The following is a 19,588-nucleotide window of genomic DNA, read 5'->3' on the forward strand; positions in this document are numbered from 1 at the left end:
CCAAGGACAATGGTGCTTCAAGGACAAAGGACAACCCTCTCTGAAAAAGTGTCAGCGTTACACCCCTTATCAGACCCTTAATTGCCCTCCCCACCATGTTGTGATGGTTATGAAATTCCTGAGCCCAGCTGGGCCATGAGACCTGTCCCAAATAAGAAAAGGCATCTTCCCTGTCCCACTGCCACCCTATAGAAGGAAAGTATATGTGCCTCGACCAATTAGTAAACGAAATTTTCACCTTGGAGCATTCCTTTGTTTTCTGGCTATAAAAACTGATCAATAGCACATGTTTGGCATCCACTCCCCCAGACTACTAGGAAGTCAGCCTGCTGTTCTGGCAGAGACACTTTCCTCTAATAAATTCTATCTTCTTTACATTCTGCCTTGTGCCTGGAAATTCTTTTCCAACCCACGTATGGACCACGACACTTGAGCGTTTTTTGTAGACACTAAGGCTCTCCACCTGATGGAGGATTTGACTACATGCTGATCACAAGCATGTAGGTCCCAGACTGGTTGGAACAAGAAGGCTGATGATTAAGGTTCCCAAAATATCACCCTGTCACCTCTCCACCAACTAATCAAAAGAATGTCCATGAACTGATAATTCACCCTGAGACCCTCACTCCTAATGTTGTCTTTAGAAACACTTGCCCAAAAGTCTTCAGGGAGTTTGGGTCTTTTGAGCATTAGCTGCTTGTTATCCTTGCTTCGCATCCTGCAAATAAACACTGTACTTTCCTTCACCACAACTGGTATCAGTAGATTGGCTTTGCTCTGCATTGGGTGAGTGAATCTGTGTTTGGTTTGGCAATAATTTGGGCAACCATGAAGGGGCCACCATCCCTAGTGGGCATCTCAGCCATAGCACACTGGCCCCTGACCAGTGGCAGCTCATGGATACTACTCAGCAGCTGCTTGAGCACCTTTGTCTCAGAGATGGCCCTGAACACTTGCCACTGACCAGGCATCATTGGCCCATGGCACTTTTGATTTCTGTGGTAAAGGGAAAAAGACACATGCTTTGCTGGTTGAGATTTCTCTAGTAAGTAGTGGAACTTGTGTGTGATAATACCAGGGTATTCATTCTCTTAGCCATTTGGGTCTGTCAGTGGCTAACCATTTGTTGGGATTTTCCCTTTTGGGCTGAGGAGTTTGAAACCCTGAGAGACTACATTTGTTTGTTTGTTTGAGATTTTAAGATTACCAGCCATAAACAACTGAGAATGGGTAATCAGAGCTCTGTTTCATCTTATATTCCCTACGGTGTATTTTGCAGAATCGGGAAATTCTTAGCTCTTAGTTTCATGGGCTCGTACCCATGAAAAGGAGAAGGTGATATTTTTCTAAAATCATGTGGTCACGGTATTCTTTAGGCTCTGGAGAATAATGACCCAGATGGGGCACTTTTTGACATTCCAAAACTTGTTTTTGCGAATGAAAAAGCTGGCTTGTTAAAAGTATCTCTTCACTATTCTGACCAGAAGGAAACAAATCTTACTAGGAGGAACTTACATTTTTCCCCCTGTGCCTTTGAAATGTAAATGTTCTACCCTGGGCTCTAATGTACTCTCACTCACTCTTGTCTATACCATCGCCAATTCCTGAGACTGAGGGGGGAAAAAAAGGGAGAAGAGTCCTTTTTAAACTCAGGCAGGAAAACTGTGAGATCTCTGTTTGTCTGGAATGTATGTATGTCCATGTGTACATTATAAATATATCTCTTTTCCTTTGGATGGTATTATCAAAGTTAGTTTGTAAATGAGCTCTATTTAATTGACTTAAAGGAAATTAAGCACTTACAGAAATTCTCAGAAATATAAAAGAAACTAACTTGAAAGAATTTCAGATTCATGTGATCTGAAAAATATTCAATATTAAATTTGGGATAATGGCTGACTTGGTCTAATGTCTCATAAAGTTTTCTTGGGTAATCTAAACATAATTTTTGAGAACAAGTGAATAAAATAGAGGTAAATGAGACAAGAGTTTTTAGGTGAACTCTGGGAATAATTATGTTTTAGGAATGTCTACTTAAAAATAGCTTTTCTGGACGTTTTAGTAACTTGAAATTTTAGAGTTTAACTAAATTAAGCTAAATGATGAGAATTCATTGAATATCGAGGTCTTTTCCAAATAAAATAATATACTGAAATATTAATTACTAAACATTGGCTTCCTTTTACAGAGAAAGTAAAGATATTTAAGACTATTAATAAATATGTTTGGTGTCACACTGAGTCATTTTCCATAAGAAAGCACATATTTTTAGAAATTATAAATAGCATTTATTTATAAATTTGCCAATCTACAGAATGCTAATGTAAAGAACAGCTCATAATTGCTTACTTCTTAATTTTCACTAGGAATTTAGGTTTTTAAGACTTGAGAATTCTAATTAAATATGTAATTAAAGCCACTAGAAATAATGAGAACATTTTAGTATACAGGGTAATAGGATGTGTGTTTTCATTAAAAGAAGGTATGAAGAATAGGAATTTATTTTGTAAAAGAAAAAGGAAGTAATTTTGTCTTAAAGCTGGTTATTTCTAAATAGGAAATAAAATAAAGGGCAAGTTAATATGAATATAGAAAGTTGTAGATTTCTGGGGAAAAAGTAATCTTTAGAAAGAAATTCTATGTGTTGTCAGGACTCACTAAGATTAGAATGAATTTAATTGAGTAAATGAATTTTAAGCTTAAAAGTAAAGTGGTACAAAAACTTAAAATTTTTTTCTCTCTCTGTTAAGAGAAAAAAGTTTTCTTGGAATATTGATTTGCTTTTGATTACAGATGGTAAATTTTCTTTACCTTTTAAATAATCTGTTATAACTTTCTGTACTTGCTTTTAAAATCTTTCATTGTAACTTTGGTTAAATGGATAAGCATTGTTTCACAGTGATCTGTAATCCTATTTGACCAAGTGTCTTGAAACTTTTTAACATTTTGGATAAACTTCTCAAGGATAGAATCCTAATTAAAGATATTTTGACCTCTAGATAGCTTTGGGATGTTTCAGAGGACCCCTAAGTCATCTCAAAGAGAGATATTAAACTAATTAGGATTAGTTGGTATGTTATGGGAGGCACTGTCAATTGATTAGAGATAAATGTATCTCCAACCTTCTTAGGTTATATATTTAGATTATACTAAATATCATTAATATAGATATTCTTATGTTATATGAAATTAAATAAAATTTCTAAAATTTGAATATGTCAAATTTGTATGTTACAGAAGTAAACAAATTTTTTTTTGTCAATTGCATTTTAACCAGCTCTTTAACTGTGTCTTTTTAAGTCTTTTTTATCATTCATAGATGCTTTTGCAAAAATGCTTCATCTTCAGGAAGATTCATACTAAAGACTTTCTGACAAGTGCAGGTTTCTGATAACTTTCAAATCATACCATTGAATTGGGTAAGAAATTAAAGAATTCTAATGGAAATCCCGATGGTTTCATAAAGGTTAAGGCTGCAAACTGTAAACAGCTCAAATGTTCATCTTCAAGTGAATGAGTAATTCACATCAGCAATAAAGGGGAATGAAATATTAATATACATAACATGGATGAATCTCAAAACATGCTGAGTGAAAGAAAACAGGAACCAAATACACACTGTTAGATTCTATTTATGTAAATTTGAGAATGGGAAAACTATAGTCACTGAAAGCAAATCATCATATCACTTTTGTAGGAAGGTGAGGATTGACCACAAAGGAGCCTAAGGAAACTTTCTGGGTAATGGAAATTTTCTGTATCATGATTGTGGTAGTGATTACACAACTGTATATACTTGTCAAAATTTATCTAACTGTGCTGTACACTTAACATGAGTGCTATCAGTTGTATGTAAATTGTACCCCAATGGGGTGATTAAAAGGAAATATATATTATGTATGACATATAAATATATGTTTACATATATTACATATACATCATGACAATAGAATAAAACATGTTCTTAGTGATTAAACTGCCATTTAGCCAACATCCAGAATGCCAAACATCCTTATTTTTTTCTTGTTTTTCCTTTCTCTAACCTTTCAAAAAGCATCATTTTTAATAGTCACATCAACATTGCTGATTAGATTTGCAGTAATTTGAAAACACAGAAGACATTCCTTTTAAAAATATAAACAAAAGCTTCTTTCATCTGCTCTCTAGATCTTTTTATTCTTATGCCACATTCTTTACACCAGTTGACCAACTGAGTTAGGCACTCATTTACTTTTTCACAAATCTTTGTTGTGTTTCTGCTAGTTCTGCATTAGGGACTATTAAGGAGGAAAACCACTGACACAAAGTGGTTTCATTTGTGCTGAAGCCCACGATACCACGCATATATTTAATACCTAACCTACTTGCAATTTCAACCTTCACCAGAAATGTTATCTTAATTCTGAAATCTGGAATCTTCTGGTCAGCACCAATGTGGTAATCTATCACAGGGGCCCTCTCCATCTCCCCCAACCCAAGAAGAAGAGGCAATCTGCAAGATAAAACTCAAGGCTTCCCTTCCCTACAAAGAGAAGATAGTACTGGTCCCAGATAACCTTTTTTTCTTTTGCTAATGACTTTCTTGCCCACCCTCCTTTCTATAAAAACCTTCCACTCTGTGTAACTTCTCAAAGTGCTCTTCTATTTACTAGATGAGATGCTGCCCAATTCATAAAGCATCAAATAAGGCCAATCAGATTTTCGAATTTACTCAGTTGAATTTTGTTTTTTAACAAGACATGACCTTAAACAAGATAAACATTGCCCCTGTTTTCATCTCAGGTGGCCTCAGCCTGCAGCTGCTTGAAGCAGGATTTTGGTTCCTGGCCAGAGATTGAAGTCAGGCCGGGGCAGTGAAAGCACTAAATCCTAGCCACTAGACCACCAGGGACTAGTGGCCAGTGACAAGGTCCTGGCCTGTCTGCTGTGTAGAAATGAATTTCCACAGAGATGGAAAGTAGTGAAACAAGTAAAGTGTTTATTAGGAGGACAAAGAATACATGTGGATAGACACATGGGCGGGCTCAGAGAGAGAGTTGCGCTCGCAGGGTAGTTTGAATCACTTTTATGGGGAATTTCTTCCAGGTTTCCTTTGACCAATCATCTTGCTTTGCCTGGTTCTGAGTCCATATTTGGTATACCTCAGGGTCCTCCTGTGTTCATGTGCATCTCTTAGCCAAGATGGATTCTAGCGAAGAGGCCTATGGGTACTTGACATCACTTACTATGGGGTGGTGCCCTCTCCCTTTTTGACCTCCAAGGAACCCTTCTGCACATGTGTAGCTGGGAAGGTCTCCTTGACTATGAGAATGAGGAACATCTAGTCTTTTATCTCTTATCTGGGCAGGGCACAGCCTCCTTTCTCGATTGCCCTGTTATTGATATTTTGGAGTTTCTGTCCAGAGGGAATGAACTCCTGCTGCTTACCCTGCGGCCCATCTATCTCCTGCCTCACTTTCACAGAACTCACAATCTGCTGTGAGAGACAGTCAGAATATGAGCACATACACACACAAATAATTTTAAAGCCCGATAGATTTGAAGTCAATAGAAAAGACATTGAGGGCTTCCCTGGTGGCACAGTGGTTAAGAATCCGCCTGCCAGTGCAGGGGACACGGGTTCAAGCCCTGGTCCAGGAAGATCCCACATGTCGTGGAGCAACTAAGTCCGCGAGCCACAACTACTGAGCCCGCATGTTGCAACTACTGAAGCCCATGAGCCTAGAGCCCGTGCTGCGCAACAAGAGGAGCCACCAAAATGAGAAGCCCTCACACCGCAACGAACAGAATCCCCTGCTTGCCCCAACTAGAGAAAGCCCACGCGCAGCAACGAAAACCCAATGCAGCCATAAATAAATAAATAAATAAATAATAAATTTAAAAAAAAAAAGAAAAGACATTGAAAAAGAAATGGGCCTCCTTTTGATAAGGAAGTCAGAGGTTTCTCTGTAACTTCTTTTGAGAACAATAAGCCATGTCTTTTCCCTCTTCTACATTTTCTCTCCCCACTGCTGACCCCAACAAAATGCTGAAGACAGAATTTGCACTCAATAGATTACCTTTTAAATTGATGTAAAAGTATAAAGTATATTTAAGTGCATTAAAGTATGGAAGGGCATACATTTGGAGCATAAAAGCTCAGTACCTGCTGGAAATATCACATAATTGATGAATATAAAACTAATTATATAATAGGGAAATTAAAAAGAAATTTCAGGCTGTGTAGAGACTAAATTAAGAGAACAATATCATATATAATAGCTGAATATTTTGGCATTTGAAATTGGAATTTAAAAAATAGATGAGAGGAAGAAATAGGAGTCTTAATTAATAACTGAAGGACAAAGGGGGGATAGGTAGCTTATTTAGCTTATTTCTGCCTTTTTAGTTGCAGAAAATATCAGTTTTGAAACCAGATATGGTTGCAATGTATTAGTTCTGCACAAAGTGCTAGGATGAGTTTCCCCACACCCACAGTTTGGGGATAGTGCTTTACTCATAACTCATCTTTCATGCATTTGCCTAAATTCTTGTGGAATACAGCTGGACTTGCAGCTCATAAATGTGACCTTTGGATGTGTTTTAAACACTACTGAACTCCATTTTAACTTTACATAGTAAAGCCTCTGGGCTCTATTTACTCTTTCATTATATAACATTCATTTATCTTATGAAAAACACTGTGATTCACTGTTGGTCTAGCATTTTTTTTTTTTCACTTATTTGGATGATTTTTAGAATCCAAACTGTATTGTTATTTATCTTGGAAAACAGAAACACTTTCGGGAGTCAGTTCTCTGAGTCCCAAACCCCTCACCTGACACCCTCTTGTGGTGCTGTGCCCTGGGGGGAGGATACAGCAGGATCTGCAGGTGGAGAGGCCTAGAGAGCTGAGGGTATTATGTGTCTGGTTTATCGCCAAGATCAGTCAAGCCCCAAATTATAGTGTTGAGGGAGAAATTTTTCACGTAATGAGGTATGGGGAAGTCATTTAGGCTTATACATGGTTCAGTGTAAACTTTGTGTGAACTGAAAGAGCCTGTCAAGCACACAGCACATCTGCTTTAACCATTAAGGAAAAGAAATGCCTGATTCAAAAAGAAGGATAAGTGACTCCCTTCTTACGATGCCCATGTTCACACCCTCTCGAAGACGAGGCTCCTTTCCCACGTGCCAGGATCCTACTGTCTCACTAGACATGTCCTCAATCTGTCTCTTTTGAAATCTTTAAGGAATAGACCCCTGTCATATCTGATGTATGTTCTTTGTTCTGATAAAGTATAAGACTACCATGCTTCAGTGGAGAAGTCCCTTAGAGCCTTTTGAGGGGCTGCCTCCCAGATTATAGCCCTCAGCTTGGCTCAAATAAAACTATTTTCTGTTCCTATTATAAATTCTTTATTATTTCCCTCCACAGTGTGTTATTCCTTATGAAGTCCAGCTGTTCTAGGCTGACACCAAGCCACCCTGAAGCAGCCATCGTATCTTCATTGCCTCTTTCTCACATCTGGGTCCTTGAAGGTTGCTGAGATCACACTTGCTTGTCTGTGTCCATGGAACCCAGGGCAGAGCCCAGGTCCTCCCACCAGGGCCCTGGATTCTGGTACCAAACCCAGGAGAAGGTGTGCTCTAGTTATATCAGCCTCACCTGGCACCAAGGCCAAGATCGTCATGTGTTTTTTCCCAGACTTCTTCTGTGGGAAAGGGTTTTGGGACGTTTTGTTTTCCCTAGTTCATCCTAGAGAGATGCAAGGAGGAAGTCTGATGCAGATTTTCCAGCTTACAAACATCTGAGGGCTGTGTCTCAGGTCAGGATCAATGTTCCCTTTTCCATGGGCATTCAAGTCAGTGAGGCAGCCTGACTTGAGGGCCAGGACTCTGCCTCTGTAGTCCTGGAGTTGATGGCTGAAGGCTGGGGACAGGGGCGCTGCAGTTCTGCTCAAGGGGAATTAAAGGCCAGAAAGCCCGGGTTTCTGCAGGAGTCTGATTATCGCCTGGAATGTATGCCAGTTAACATATAATTTCTTTATCCTATTTATTCATTATTGTTATCATTGTATCATCATTGTACTTTGGGACTCAATTTTTTATTGTTATAGAAATCCAATGTTTTCAAAGATTCTCCCTCAAGGATTCTACTGTTAACATTTTTCATTAAGAGAAATGCCTGTCTATTCCAATCTTTCTTTCCCTCCATTATTTACTGTGTCTTTTCTAGGTCTTGTCCTTGTCTCCTGGGCCACAGTCAGTAATGTCTCCACTTATGTATTCTGAGTGTGTGATCATTTGGTCCAAGGGATTCTGCTGAATGAAGTATAAATTCTGATATCTTTCTCTTGCAAACTTTCAAAACCTACAAATAAAATGAAGATATGGGCAATATAAAATGAAAATATGATTTTCCATTCTTACTAATATCTATCTCTATATTTCAATAGAATTCAATTATTGGCCCCTGGTGACTATATTTTTCAAAAGAATTCCCTAAATAATTACCAGGAATTCACTACTCCAATGTAATGTAGAAGATATTCTTAGTGTATTCTTCAAATTCATGTTGATGGAATGCTCAAGTTCCCTATATCAAATTGAGCTCCTATATTCCCTCTGAATAATAAAACTAAGATATGTTTGCTAAAGACTGTTGAAAAACAACATTTTAGCTTGACATGGACAGTACAAATACAGTATCACTAAGGGTGAAAATTTAGTATATGTCCTGTGGACTACCAATTTCATGTTCCACAATCACAATCGAACCATTTAAATACAGAATTATTTCCTAATTATCTATTATATAAATCTCATTATAAATAACAAGCATTTTAAAAGCTTTAAATTTTTAACTATAGCTCATTAATTTGTACCTTTTCTCCTCTATCAACAAAAATTGACTTTCATGGTTAACTCAGTTAAAAAATAAAACAGCACAATAGGAAAGAAGTAAAATATCTCCATTGCCTACAATATATAATAATATATATAAATATGCTGATGAAAAAAACATGGGTCTGCTCTCCCATGTGCAGTAAAGCAAATCTACTGACACCAGGTTATGGCGACGGAAAGTGCAGCGTTTATTGAAGGTGCCAGGCAGGGAGTTCAGGTCAGCTAGTGCTCAAAACCCCTGAACCCCCTTTACTGATGGGTTTCATGAAAGCATTTTTAAATACCAGGTGAGAGAGGGGAATCACAGGGTATGTGATCAGCTCCTGCACAATTCTTTGGTTGATGTGAGGTAACAGAGCAGTGTCACAGGGGTTAACGTTATCAATCCTCAGGCTCCAGTAAAAGATCTCCTACTTAAAACAGTTTTGAAAGTTAATAAAAATAAACATTAACTGAGTAGAGGGAAGGTGTCCTCAACTTCAGAACAGTGTAAAGTCAGCAAATATCACAGCTGGTACACCCCTCGAAGAGACTGATCTGGACTGGTTGCAATTTTTAAGAAAACACATTTGGGTAAAATTAACTCTGCACTTAAAAAAACTGACTCACAGGTTTTAGGTTTTCTCAGTGCTCTAAAAGTACTTCTTTTTCCTTTCCAAGAAGGGACTTTCAACCTCCCCCAAAGTAAAAGGGCAGTGCCTCTTGGATTGCTTTGTCTCACTGAACACACCGAAGAAGAATTGCATCATGTTGGTGTCTATCTGAATAATGTGCTCAGGGCTCTCCCTGAGTCATTGCATGGTTCTCATTTGCACGTGGGAGCCAATGGGTCTAAGTGCAGGCCACCACAAGATGTGCCACTATGGCATGTGGATTATTTTGAGCAGAAACCAATCAGGCCCAAAAGACTCAGGAAGAGCCTTTAAACTTCCCCCTTACTGCCTAAAATAATTTAAGACAGGGGGCCTGTCCCAGGAAGAAGCTATCACTAGAGATAAATGTAGTATAATATTAGGTGTGGTAGAACAGGAGGAACATTGAAAAGCCCATTTGATCAAAATCCTCTCTGTGGGGCTTCCCTGGTGGCGCAGTGGTTGAGAGCCCGCCTGCTGATGCCGGGGACACGGGTTCGTGCCCCGGTCTGGGAAGATCCCACGTGCCGCGGAGCGGCTGGGCCCATGAGCCAGGGCTGCTGGGCCTGTGCGTCCGGAGCCTGTGCTCTGCAAGGGGAGAGGCCACAACAGTGAGAGGCACGCGTACCGCAAAAAAAAAATTCTCTCTGTGGCTCATTGTCTTTGGATGGATCAGCAAACATTTGTTTACCAAACATTAACTCTTTTTAACTTCCTGTGAATTACCTTACTTCCCCTTAAAATTTCAGACCCATACCTCCTTCTGATGCCGAAATTTGGCCTCTGTGCACTGGTATGGAATCGAATTCGGGGGCAGAGTTTGGGTGAAGTAGAAAAGAATAGGTTTATTGTGTTGCCAGGCAAAGGGGGACACAGCAGGCTAATGCCCTCAAAACTGTGTGTCCCAACCTGGGGGGACTTGGTGAGGAGTTTTATAGCAATGGTTCAAGGTCAGGGTTGCTGATAAGGATTATGGTGTGTTCAGGGCCTGCAATCCTTTAATCTGGCCTCAGGTGGTCTCCTGATGAGCTTCTATGCTTCTCAAGGTTATCAAACCGTGACCTTCTCTCTAGAATGAAGGATGCTTCATCAAGTAGTTAACATCTTCCATTTGTTGGGGGTTTTAGTTCTGTAGAAGAGCTCAGTTATTGGTATATGCTTCCCTTGAGGCAGAACCAGGATCTTGTCCCAAAGCTGCACTATTGTTTCTTGACAGTTCCTCCCTTGTCTCTGCAGCCCCTCCCTTCCCTGATTAGCAACTATCTGACCCTACCCTTTGGAATTCAGGGAAGGTTGTGGAGGCTGAAGCCTAGTCCCTGCAAACAAGAAATGGGGGACACAGAAAGACTTTAGTGCCCAGGAGCCCCACAGGGTCCTGCTCAGTTTCACTTCTCTTTAGTCAAGAATATATATATGCCACCTTGTCTTGCTGTCTTTGGAATTCTTCATACTTACGTGAATTCCCCATGTGCACATAATAATTTAATTTTCTCTTGTTAATCTGCCTTATGTCATTTTCATTGCCAGCCAAAGAGCTAATGTTACCCAAAAACCTGGGTTTGCCTCTTGGTGGGTGTCAAGCTGAAAGGCACAACAAAAACAAAGATTGGGAGAAGAAAGGATTTGTTACTTGCAGCAAGTAAAGAGAACACCGGGGGTCTTTCCCAAAGTAGTGTCTTCCTGAACAGCAAAATTGGGGAATTTTTAAGCTAAGGGTATATGCATATTCATGAAGGGGTTTGGGTGGTCCACAGAGTCCAAGCTTTAGTGGACTGAAGTCATGAGGGTCAGAAAAGGTCAATATCATCATTCCTTATGTTCCCAGTTGATCAGGCTAATCTTTACCATTGAAAGAGAACTGGGAGTCTTTACAATTATCTTTGTTATTGTTACTTCTTTTACCTGAAAACAGTCCTTAGATTCTGCATTATTTTGTTCCCTTAAGATCATTAATTACTGAGACCCTTTCAACGGCAAGCATCCTGGCCAGGCTTAGGTTGCAAAATGGCTTAGGCCAAAAATGACTCCTAGATGTACATATTATTAAACTTTTGTTTTATTTTCTCCTGTTAATCAGTCTCACGTCAATTTAATTCTTAGACCAGCTGAAAGTGTTACCTGAAACACTTCTTTTGTTGAGCCAAAAGACACAACCAAGCCAAAGGGCAGGAGAAGGAAGGCTTTATTACTTGCAGCAAGTAAGGAGAACACGAGGGATTTTCCCAAAACGGTGGCTCCTTGAACAGCCAAATTGGGAAAGTTTTAAACTGTCAACTGAAAAAAAAAAGCACAAACTGAGAGTTGTGAGTTAAGTTTTATTTGGGGCAAAATGAGGACTATAGCCAAGGAAACAGCCTCTCAGATAGCTCCGAGGAACTGCTCGAAAGAGTTAGGGGGAAGGTCAGCATGTATGTGATTTTGGTGAAGGGGGACACATGGAATCAGGGACACATTTTGGCAGAAATTTGCTGCTAGTCACGAAATGGTGGCTGCTAGTCACAAGGAGCAGATGTCTCCATGAATGATTTTAGTGCTTTTCTAGATATGAGAAGATAAAAGAAACTGGGCTCATAAAATCTTCTGAAAATATCTAACTATCTGAAGGCCTGTTCTGCTGGGTTTTCCCAGAGCATAGACTGCCTCATTCCTGATCTCTGTCCTGAATTTCATTCAGGGTGTGCTGAAGGTTGTGAAACAAAATTTATATTTTATGGCAAGACAAGAGAAATTTAAACATAAACTCTTCTCTGCCCTTTGGTCTCCTCTCTCCCCACACTGTGCATTGTGCATCTGCATTATACATTGACCAAACCTCCCCCATAGGCAGGGACACTTGCTCAACCATAAAGAGCAACATTCTCCTAACATCAACAAGACAACTCCCTCCTTAAGAGATAACATTTCTTCTTGACCTTGTAAGGGGTTACATGACCAGCAGGATGGCACTTAGATCTGAATTATGTAAACGTTCAATAACATGTCATTTGATGTACAGCCCTCGGTCTCAAAAAAAACTTATACACCTCCCTGGGTTTCTAATGGGCAGAACAGTTTTCAGAGTTTTCTGAGATGCTCTTCCCAGGTTATAATCCTCAAATTTGGCTCAAAGAAAAATTTCCAGTTCTCTTTTCGATCAAGTGATTACTTTTTTGTCAAGGTCAGAGACTACAGTGGCTAGTGACTTCATTCTTATAGAACCAGATGGTAAGGGACAATTTTATTTCACAAGATCATTAATTACTGAGACCTGTTCAAGAGCAAGCATCATGACCAGGCTGAGATCACAAATGATTTAGGCTTAAAATGGCTTCTCTTATGTCAAAAAGTTATATTTGATTCTTTTTCTTTGGGGACCCCCTGCTCCATTTGCCTACAGAAGGGCAGAGGAAAAGTTCTTCCTCTCTGACAGTCTTCATGACTGCCTGGAGAAACAATGATGGACTCAGGAGTTCTTCTCAGCCTCGATGTGCACAGAAATCTTTATGCCTATGGTAAAGGGGCATGGAAAGGAGAGGGTTCTCAATGTGTAGAAGTTCAGATGCTTTCAAAGGCAGGCAATGTGCCCTGCACTATAATGCCTGTTGGGCAGGAAGAAAGTTTCCTGTACCCTTCTAGATTTTTCTGGTTAGTCTAGGAATTAAATTGACATGAGACAGATTAAGATTAACTGGAGAAAATCAAACAAAATTTAATAATATGTATACATGGAAGAGACCCAGGAGAACTCAGTAAATCTCCCAAATGGCTGAAATCCTCACCTTAAATACCACTTTCAACTAAAGACAAACATGTTGGGTGTAGTGGTTTGGGACTTCAAAGGGGAGGAAGGCAATTCTTCCCCGGACCTCATACCTGAGGTCACCATTCCTCAAGGGGAAATTCAGCTTGCACTGCAACTTCAACTAAAGAACAGTTCTTCGTGTAACACTGCCGGATACTGGAAGATACACAGGCCCCTCGGCCGACCGAAGGCATTCCTTCATTGAGGCCGTTCGCTAGTCGCAGAACACCCTGCTTTAAAAAGTTGATTCAGTTTAGGGCACAGTGGGTAGCTTGTGTCTCTTTTACTTGTTAGAAAACACACGTATTTAGGCTGCGTGTCAATCTAGACATGGCGTCTATAGCGAAAAGCCTGGTTTTCCCATTTTGAAAGTCCATTCTTGCAGCTGGAAAAAACCTGAAAAACACTGTTGTTGCCGTGTTTCTAGTCCCTGCAGGCATGGCTCTGAGAAAAAAAAGAGTTTTCTCGAAAGAAAGAGGGTGCTTCCGGGTCCTGGGTGGCAGCTCTTCCTGCCCTGCTCTAGAGCTAAGGGGAATCTCAACGGGGGCCCTAGCCTCGACGTAAGGTCTTGATTTGGCATCCAGAAGGGTAGGCGTGAAGCAGGTTCCCTGAGGCATTAGTCGCAGTTCTGCATTCGTTTAACGGCAGTAAGTGTCTAGAGACTCGTGGCCCCGTCGCGTCAGCGCCAGTTTCAGGACAAGAACTCTGAGGACCCGCCGGCTCCCCTGGGCTTGCTGGGCCACACTCAGACCCGTAGGCCCTTCAGGGTGCCCCAGGGTAGGCCGAGGGAAGGGTAACACACTGCAGTCTACCTTGGGGGAGCTAGATGTTGATGTTCCAACTACCGGGTTTGTTTTTTTTTTTTTGCAAAAACCCCTAAATACCCTGTGCCCTCCCTTACCTCTTCAGAACAGTCCCTCAGAGCTATCTGAGAGGCTGTCTCCTGACTTGTCCTCAGTATGTCCTCCAAATAAAACATAATTCTCAACTTTTAGGTTGTGCATTTTTTTTCAGTCAACATTTAATTGTATGGCTCATGTAGGTACTATGCCTACATGTAATGGGATGAGCTGTAAATTATTAAAACTAGATAAATTCTGTCAGCTCTACCATTAGCTGAGATCAGGCTTTCTTCTCTGGATACTTCTGTCATAGACCTTGGCAGATATGGGGTCTGTGTTGGTCTTAAAATTATTCTTAGAATTGTGGGGACTCATTCATTCTTTCAGCAAATTTTACTGCTTATATTCTATGTGTCAGTTACAGCGCTGGGTCTTGAAATACAGAAGTCAACACACGAAAATACAAGGATAAAACACATTTTCTACCATATTAACTTTTTTCATTCATTAATTCATCCTTAAGTCATTCAACACGCATCTTCTTATTGAATACTGATGAGGGATCAAATGCTATGCTAAACACTGAGTATATAACTGCAAATGAGATGGACAGGCCCTGATTTTGATGTCACTACTATCTTTTGTTGTGCCATATAGTGGGACAGCTTCATTATTCCCTTTACCGTAAGTTTTGGTTTTTTTGCGCTACGCGGGCCTCTCACTGTTGTGGCCTCTCCCGTTGCGGACCACAGGCTCTGGACGCGCAGGCTCAGCGGCCATGGCTCATGGGCCCAGCCGCTCCGCGGTATGTGGGATCTTCCCAGACTGGGGCACGGACCTGTGTCCCCTGCATCGGCAGGCAGACTCTCAACCACTGCGCCACCAGGGAAGCCCTACCCTAAGTTTTTATCACAAATTGCTAATGAAAATAAAACTGTTAGTGGAGTTTCAACATGCATAGGTAAATGAGAACACAGAACTCCCCTTTCGCATGCCCCATTCTCCTCCTTCTAACTCCCTATGTGAACTCACTTTGTGCCAAGACCAAGATGTGCCCCAATAAGAACCAAGCTGATTTCCTCTCACTGACAGGGGCTACTGCTCACTTAGAAGACTTGATGCTTAAGTTTGATAAGCAACTAGAAGACCATGGAGACAACCTATAAAAATGATTTGTCTTGGGAGAAAATACTACAAAGGGTTAATGTGCTGTTCCACATGTCTAACCTCCTGGGATTAAACCACAGGCACCAAGGTCACCAAGGGTACTTGGCAACAATGAGCTAAAAATGAAAAAAAAAGCATCATACTGTTATTGTATTCATCTTCCCCCAAGGCACTCTCTGATAAACACCACAACCACTAAGGGAATTGAGAACAGCTTCCTTGTGGGGCAGGTTATATATGCATCTTTTTCCAAGAAGTTAAATCATATCCAGCTATCAGCACACCTTACTTAAGGTGATTGTAATGTATGAGATTAAATGTTCCTACCTGATTGGAAAACTTCTTGTCCTCAATTCATTGGCTATACTGGATTATTTTTCTTGGGTCAGACCTTCAGACTTCTACCAGAAATCGTTCCTTTGGGGAAACCAGGCCTTCCCAGAAACTCAGGAAACTGAAATGGAGACAGAAAGAGAGAAGGAAATTATTTGGACATATAGACCTCAATTGTTTGGTTTTAAGTAAACGTCCCAGCAAACATCTTCTAAATGGTATAATAACTTTAGGGAAATTCACAGTTTATAAGTTTGTGTACTCATAAACTGAACATATTATGATAAGAGTACAGGTTGCATTTTGTGTCTTCAACTCAAGCAAAGACTTCAAAAAAGTCCCAGTTATCCTTTGTTCATTAAGACACAAAGAAAGGGCAAAAAGGGCAAGTTTCTAAGTCTTTTTCTTTAAAATTTACTTCCTTTCTTCAGCCTTCATCAAGATCTTCAGGAAATTAACTTTACTAAAGTTAATTATTCATAAAATAAACATAGGAACCTGCAGAAGACTATTTCACAGAGACCTGTAATGTACAATACCCATTGCATACATGCACCATGAGCTTGTCTTTTCTAGCACTGGCATACACAAAACTCTGTGTGTGTGTGTGGGGGTGTGCACACATGTGTGTCTTTTTTTTGTGATGGAGCCATAGGGAGAAAATAAATCTATTGGCTGCAATTCAGTGATGTAGAAAGATTTAAGGGTAAAGGAAAAGGCTACATCAAGTGAAGCAATAAAGTCATGAGGTTGTGCTTCCATAATAATAACAATAGCAGTCTTCTGTAACAAAGGGACAGGCTCCTCAAATTATAGTCACACCTGTTAGACCATCTGCCCATAAATTTCACACTATCATTAATGGAAAACAAATGGCACTGTCTCTCCTTCCCTTTATCCATTGGCCATTCTCATATAAATGATTTTTCTCTTCAAGGTCGTGCTCTTTCCTATCGGTTTAAAAATATTAGGATTTAGGAGGGGTGATACATAATGTGCCATGCCTTGGTACTTGTACCAGTGATGGCTCTGTAAGGAGCACTGGATTGTTAGGAGGCTATAAATTGAATTCCCCTAGAAGCAGAACCTGAGGCAATAATTTGAATGCAAACTGTTCATCTGGGAGGTGCTTCCAGAAGACTCAGAAGTGGAGTGGGAATTGAGAATGGAGGCATGGAAGGAAGCCAACAGAGGTGCATTACTGAATAAATTACTCCTGCAGGGAACTGCTGCCAGTACTTCAGGGGAGTTCTGTGAAACTCTATAGAACATGTCTCAGAGTTATCCCAAGAATTGGTGAGAAACTTGAAGTACTTATCTTCCAGTCCCCTCTGTCCTTGGTTGAAAGCTACACCCAGATACATTAACTCCTGTACATTTCTGGCCTGCCCTAAGGTGGATAATTGCAGGTGGTAACATGAGTCTATCAGCATATACTGGAATGATGAGTGCTGGGGAGATATGAGTGGAGCATTGAAACCATCTAATACAGTCGGGGAAGGAGGTATTAATTATTGGCTTGCAAGTCCAAATGGGTAACCTTAAATTCCTGGGTTAATGGTTTTACTTTGAGGTATTTAAGCATGATGTATGAGTAAAAATTTCCTCTATTAAATCAAGTTGAAGATCCTAAGTCCCTAATCTTCTGGAAAACTGTGGGTATCTTTTTAACAGATTTTTGAAAAGTAACATGATTAAGATTTCAAACTGACCATCCATTCATTCATTCATTAACTCATTCAACAAGCATTTATTGAACACCTAAAGTATGCCATGGGTTAAACTGGGCACCAGTGTTACTGTTACTAAAATCATTATCGTGCCACCTAGAAGTCAATGTATTGTGACACTCAAATAAGAAAATCCATAGTTACCGTAAAAATTATTACAGAGTGATATAGGAAGACATGGTAAGACCTTAATTCATGCTGTGGACAGTAGTATATGGGGGATATCAGTAGGGCTTCCTGTAGAAGGCAATTGAAATGGATATGTAACATGAAGGAAGGGTGAATTTTTGAGGAAAAGAGAAGATAAATTCATGTTTGCCAGAAAATGAATGGTTAAGGATCAGTCCAGAAAGGAGTTCCATTCATAATCAGTATAAGAAATGTCACTGGGGCTTCCCTGGTGGCGCAGTGGTTGAGAGTCCGCCTGCCGATGCTGGGGACACGGGTTCGTGCCCCGGTCCAGGAAGATCCCACATGCCACGGAGCGGCTGGGCCCGTGAGCCATGGCCGCTGAGCCTGCGCGTCCGGAGCCTGTGCTCCACAACGGGAGAGGCCACAACAGTGAGAGGCCCGCGTACCGCAGAAAAAAAAAAAAAAAAGAAAGAAATGCTCACTGGAGTGTAAGAAAAGAAGACAATGGAGAGGGTGGTAGAAGCCAGACCATGAATGGTCCATGTATGTATACTAAGTGCTATGGTCTAGTCTTTGTGTTTCCCTCCAAATTTATACGTTGAAATCTTAATTTCCGGAGGTGATAGTAGTAGTAGGTGGGGCCTTTGGGAAATGATAAAGGTATTAGTGCTCTTATAAAAGAGACCCCACAGAGCTCCCTAAGCTCTTCTGCCATGTGAGGTTACAATGAGAAGTCTGTGACTCAGAAGAGGGCCCTCATCTGACCATACTGGCACCCTATTCTTGAACTTGCAGCCTCCAGAACTGTGAGAAAAAAATTCCTGTTGTTTATGAGCCACCCAACCTGCAGTATAATCTTACAGCAGCCCAAAAGGACAAAGAGAGTTGGGATGTGAGATTTTACTCCAAGAAAGATGGGAATCCATTGAAGGATTTTAACTGGTAACTTAGAAGAGAGACAAGTTTCATAACACAATCAGGTATTTTTATAAGAAACATTTGTTTCATTTTCAGAACGATCACTCTGGAAATACTGTGACTAGATTTTTGGAGAAGGGTGATGGCAGTCCCGGATATAGAAAGATGAGTTAGTAGTCCATTAATGTAAGTCAAACAAGAAAGTGGAGATAAAAAGTGTGAATTTGTGGCTGAGAGTTCTTTTCTTTTAGCACTTGAAAAATGTTACGTCAATGCTTCTGACTCCAGAGTTTTAGACAAGAAATATGCTGTCATTGGAATTGGTGTTTCTCAATAAGCAATGCATCGTTTCTTCCTGTCCACTTTCGAGATTTTTTTTGTCTCTACTTTTCAGAAGTTTAGTTATGACACGTCTTGGTAAGGATATCTTTGCGTTTTTCCTCTTTGGGTTTGTGCAGATTCTTGAATTTGTGTTTATGTCTTCTAAAAAATTGGGAACTTTTTAGCCATGATTTCTTTGAATACTTTGTCAGTCCTACTTGCTCTCTTTTTTCATTCTGGAACTTTGATGATATGAATGTTAGTGCTTTTGTTACTGTTTACAGGTTCTTGAGATCCTGTTCTTTCTCCCATCTTTAACCCTCAGTCTATTTTTCTCTGTACATTTGGTACATTGTATTGATCTCTTCTAAGTTCATGATTCTATGCTTTGTAATCTCCACTCTATTCTTTTTTTTTTTTTTTTTTTGCGGTACGCAGGCCTCTCACTGTTGTGGCCTCTCCCACTGCGGAGCACAGGCTCCGGACACGCAGGCTCAGCGGCCATGGCTCACAAGCCCAGCCGCTCCGCGGCATGTGGGATCCTCCCGGACCGGGGCACGAACCCGTGTCCCCTGCATCCGCAGGCAGACTCTCAACCACAGCGCCACCAGGGAAGCCCTCGACTCTATTCTTGAGCAATGTTTTTTGATTGTTGTATTTTTCAGTTCTACTGTTCTCATTTGTTTTTATTGTTATAGCTTCTAGTTCTTTGTTTACATTTTCTATTTTTCCCATTTCTGTCAAGGAACACATAATTGCTAACTGAAGCATTTATGTGACAGCTTATTTAAAATCCTTGTCTGATCATTTCAATGGATGTTTTATCTCAGTGTTGGTGTATGT

The 19,588-nt window shown here is 40.3% G+C and overlaps 1 long non-coding RNA gene across 1 annotated transcript in view; it reads right to left on the reverse strand.

Moving 5' to 3' along the window:
- LOC309807243 overlaps nucleotides 1–19,588 on the reverse strand; it is a 115,494-nt gene that overhangs the window by 35,394 nt on the left and 60,512 nt on the right. Inside the window, exon 2 of the long non-coding RNA XR_014294535.1 lies at nucleotides 15,639–15,765. This is a non-coding gene — a long non-coding RNA (uncharacterized lncRNA). The remainder of the gene's footprint in view (nucleotides 1–15,638; nucleotides 15,766–19,588) is intronic.

Source organism: Mesoplodon mirus, assembly GCF_964341445.2.
Source record: "Mesoplodon mirus genome assembly, chromosome: 7".
NCBI lineage: Eukaryota > Metazoa > Chordata > Mammalia > Artiodactyla > Ziphiidae > Mesoplodon > Mesoplodon mirus.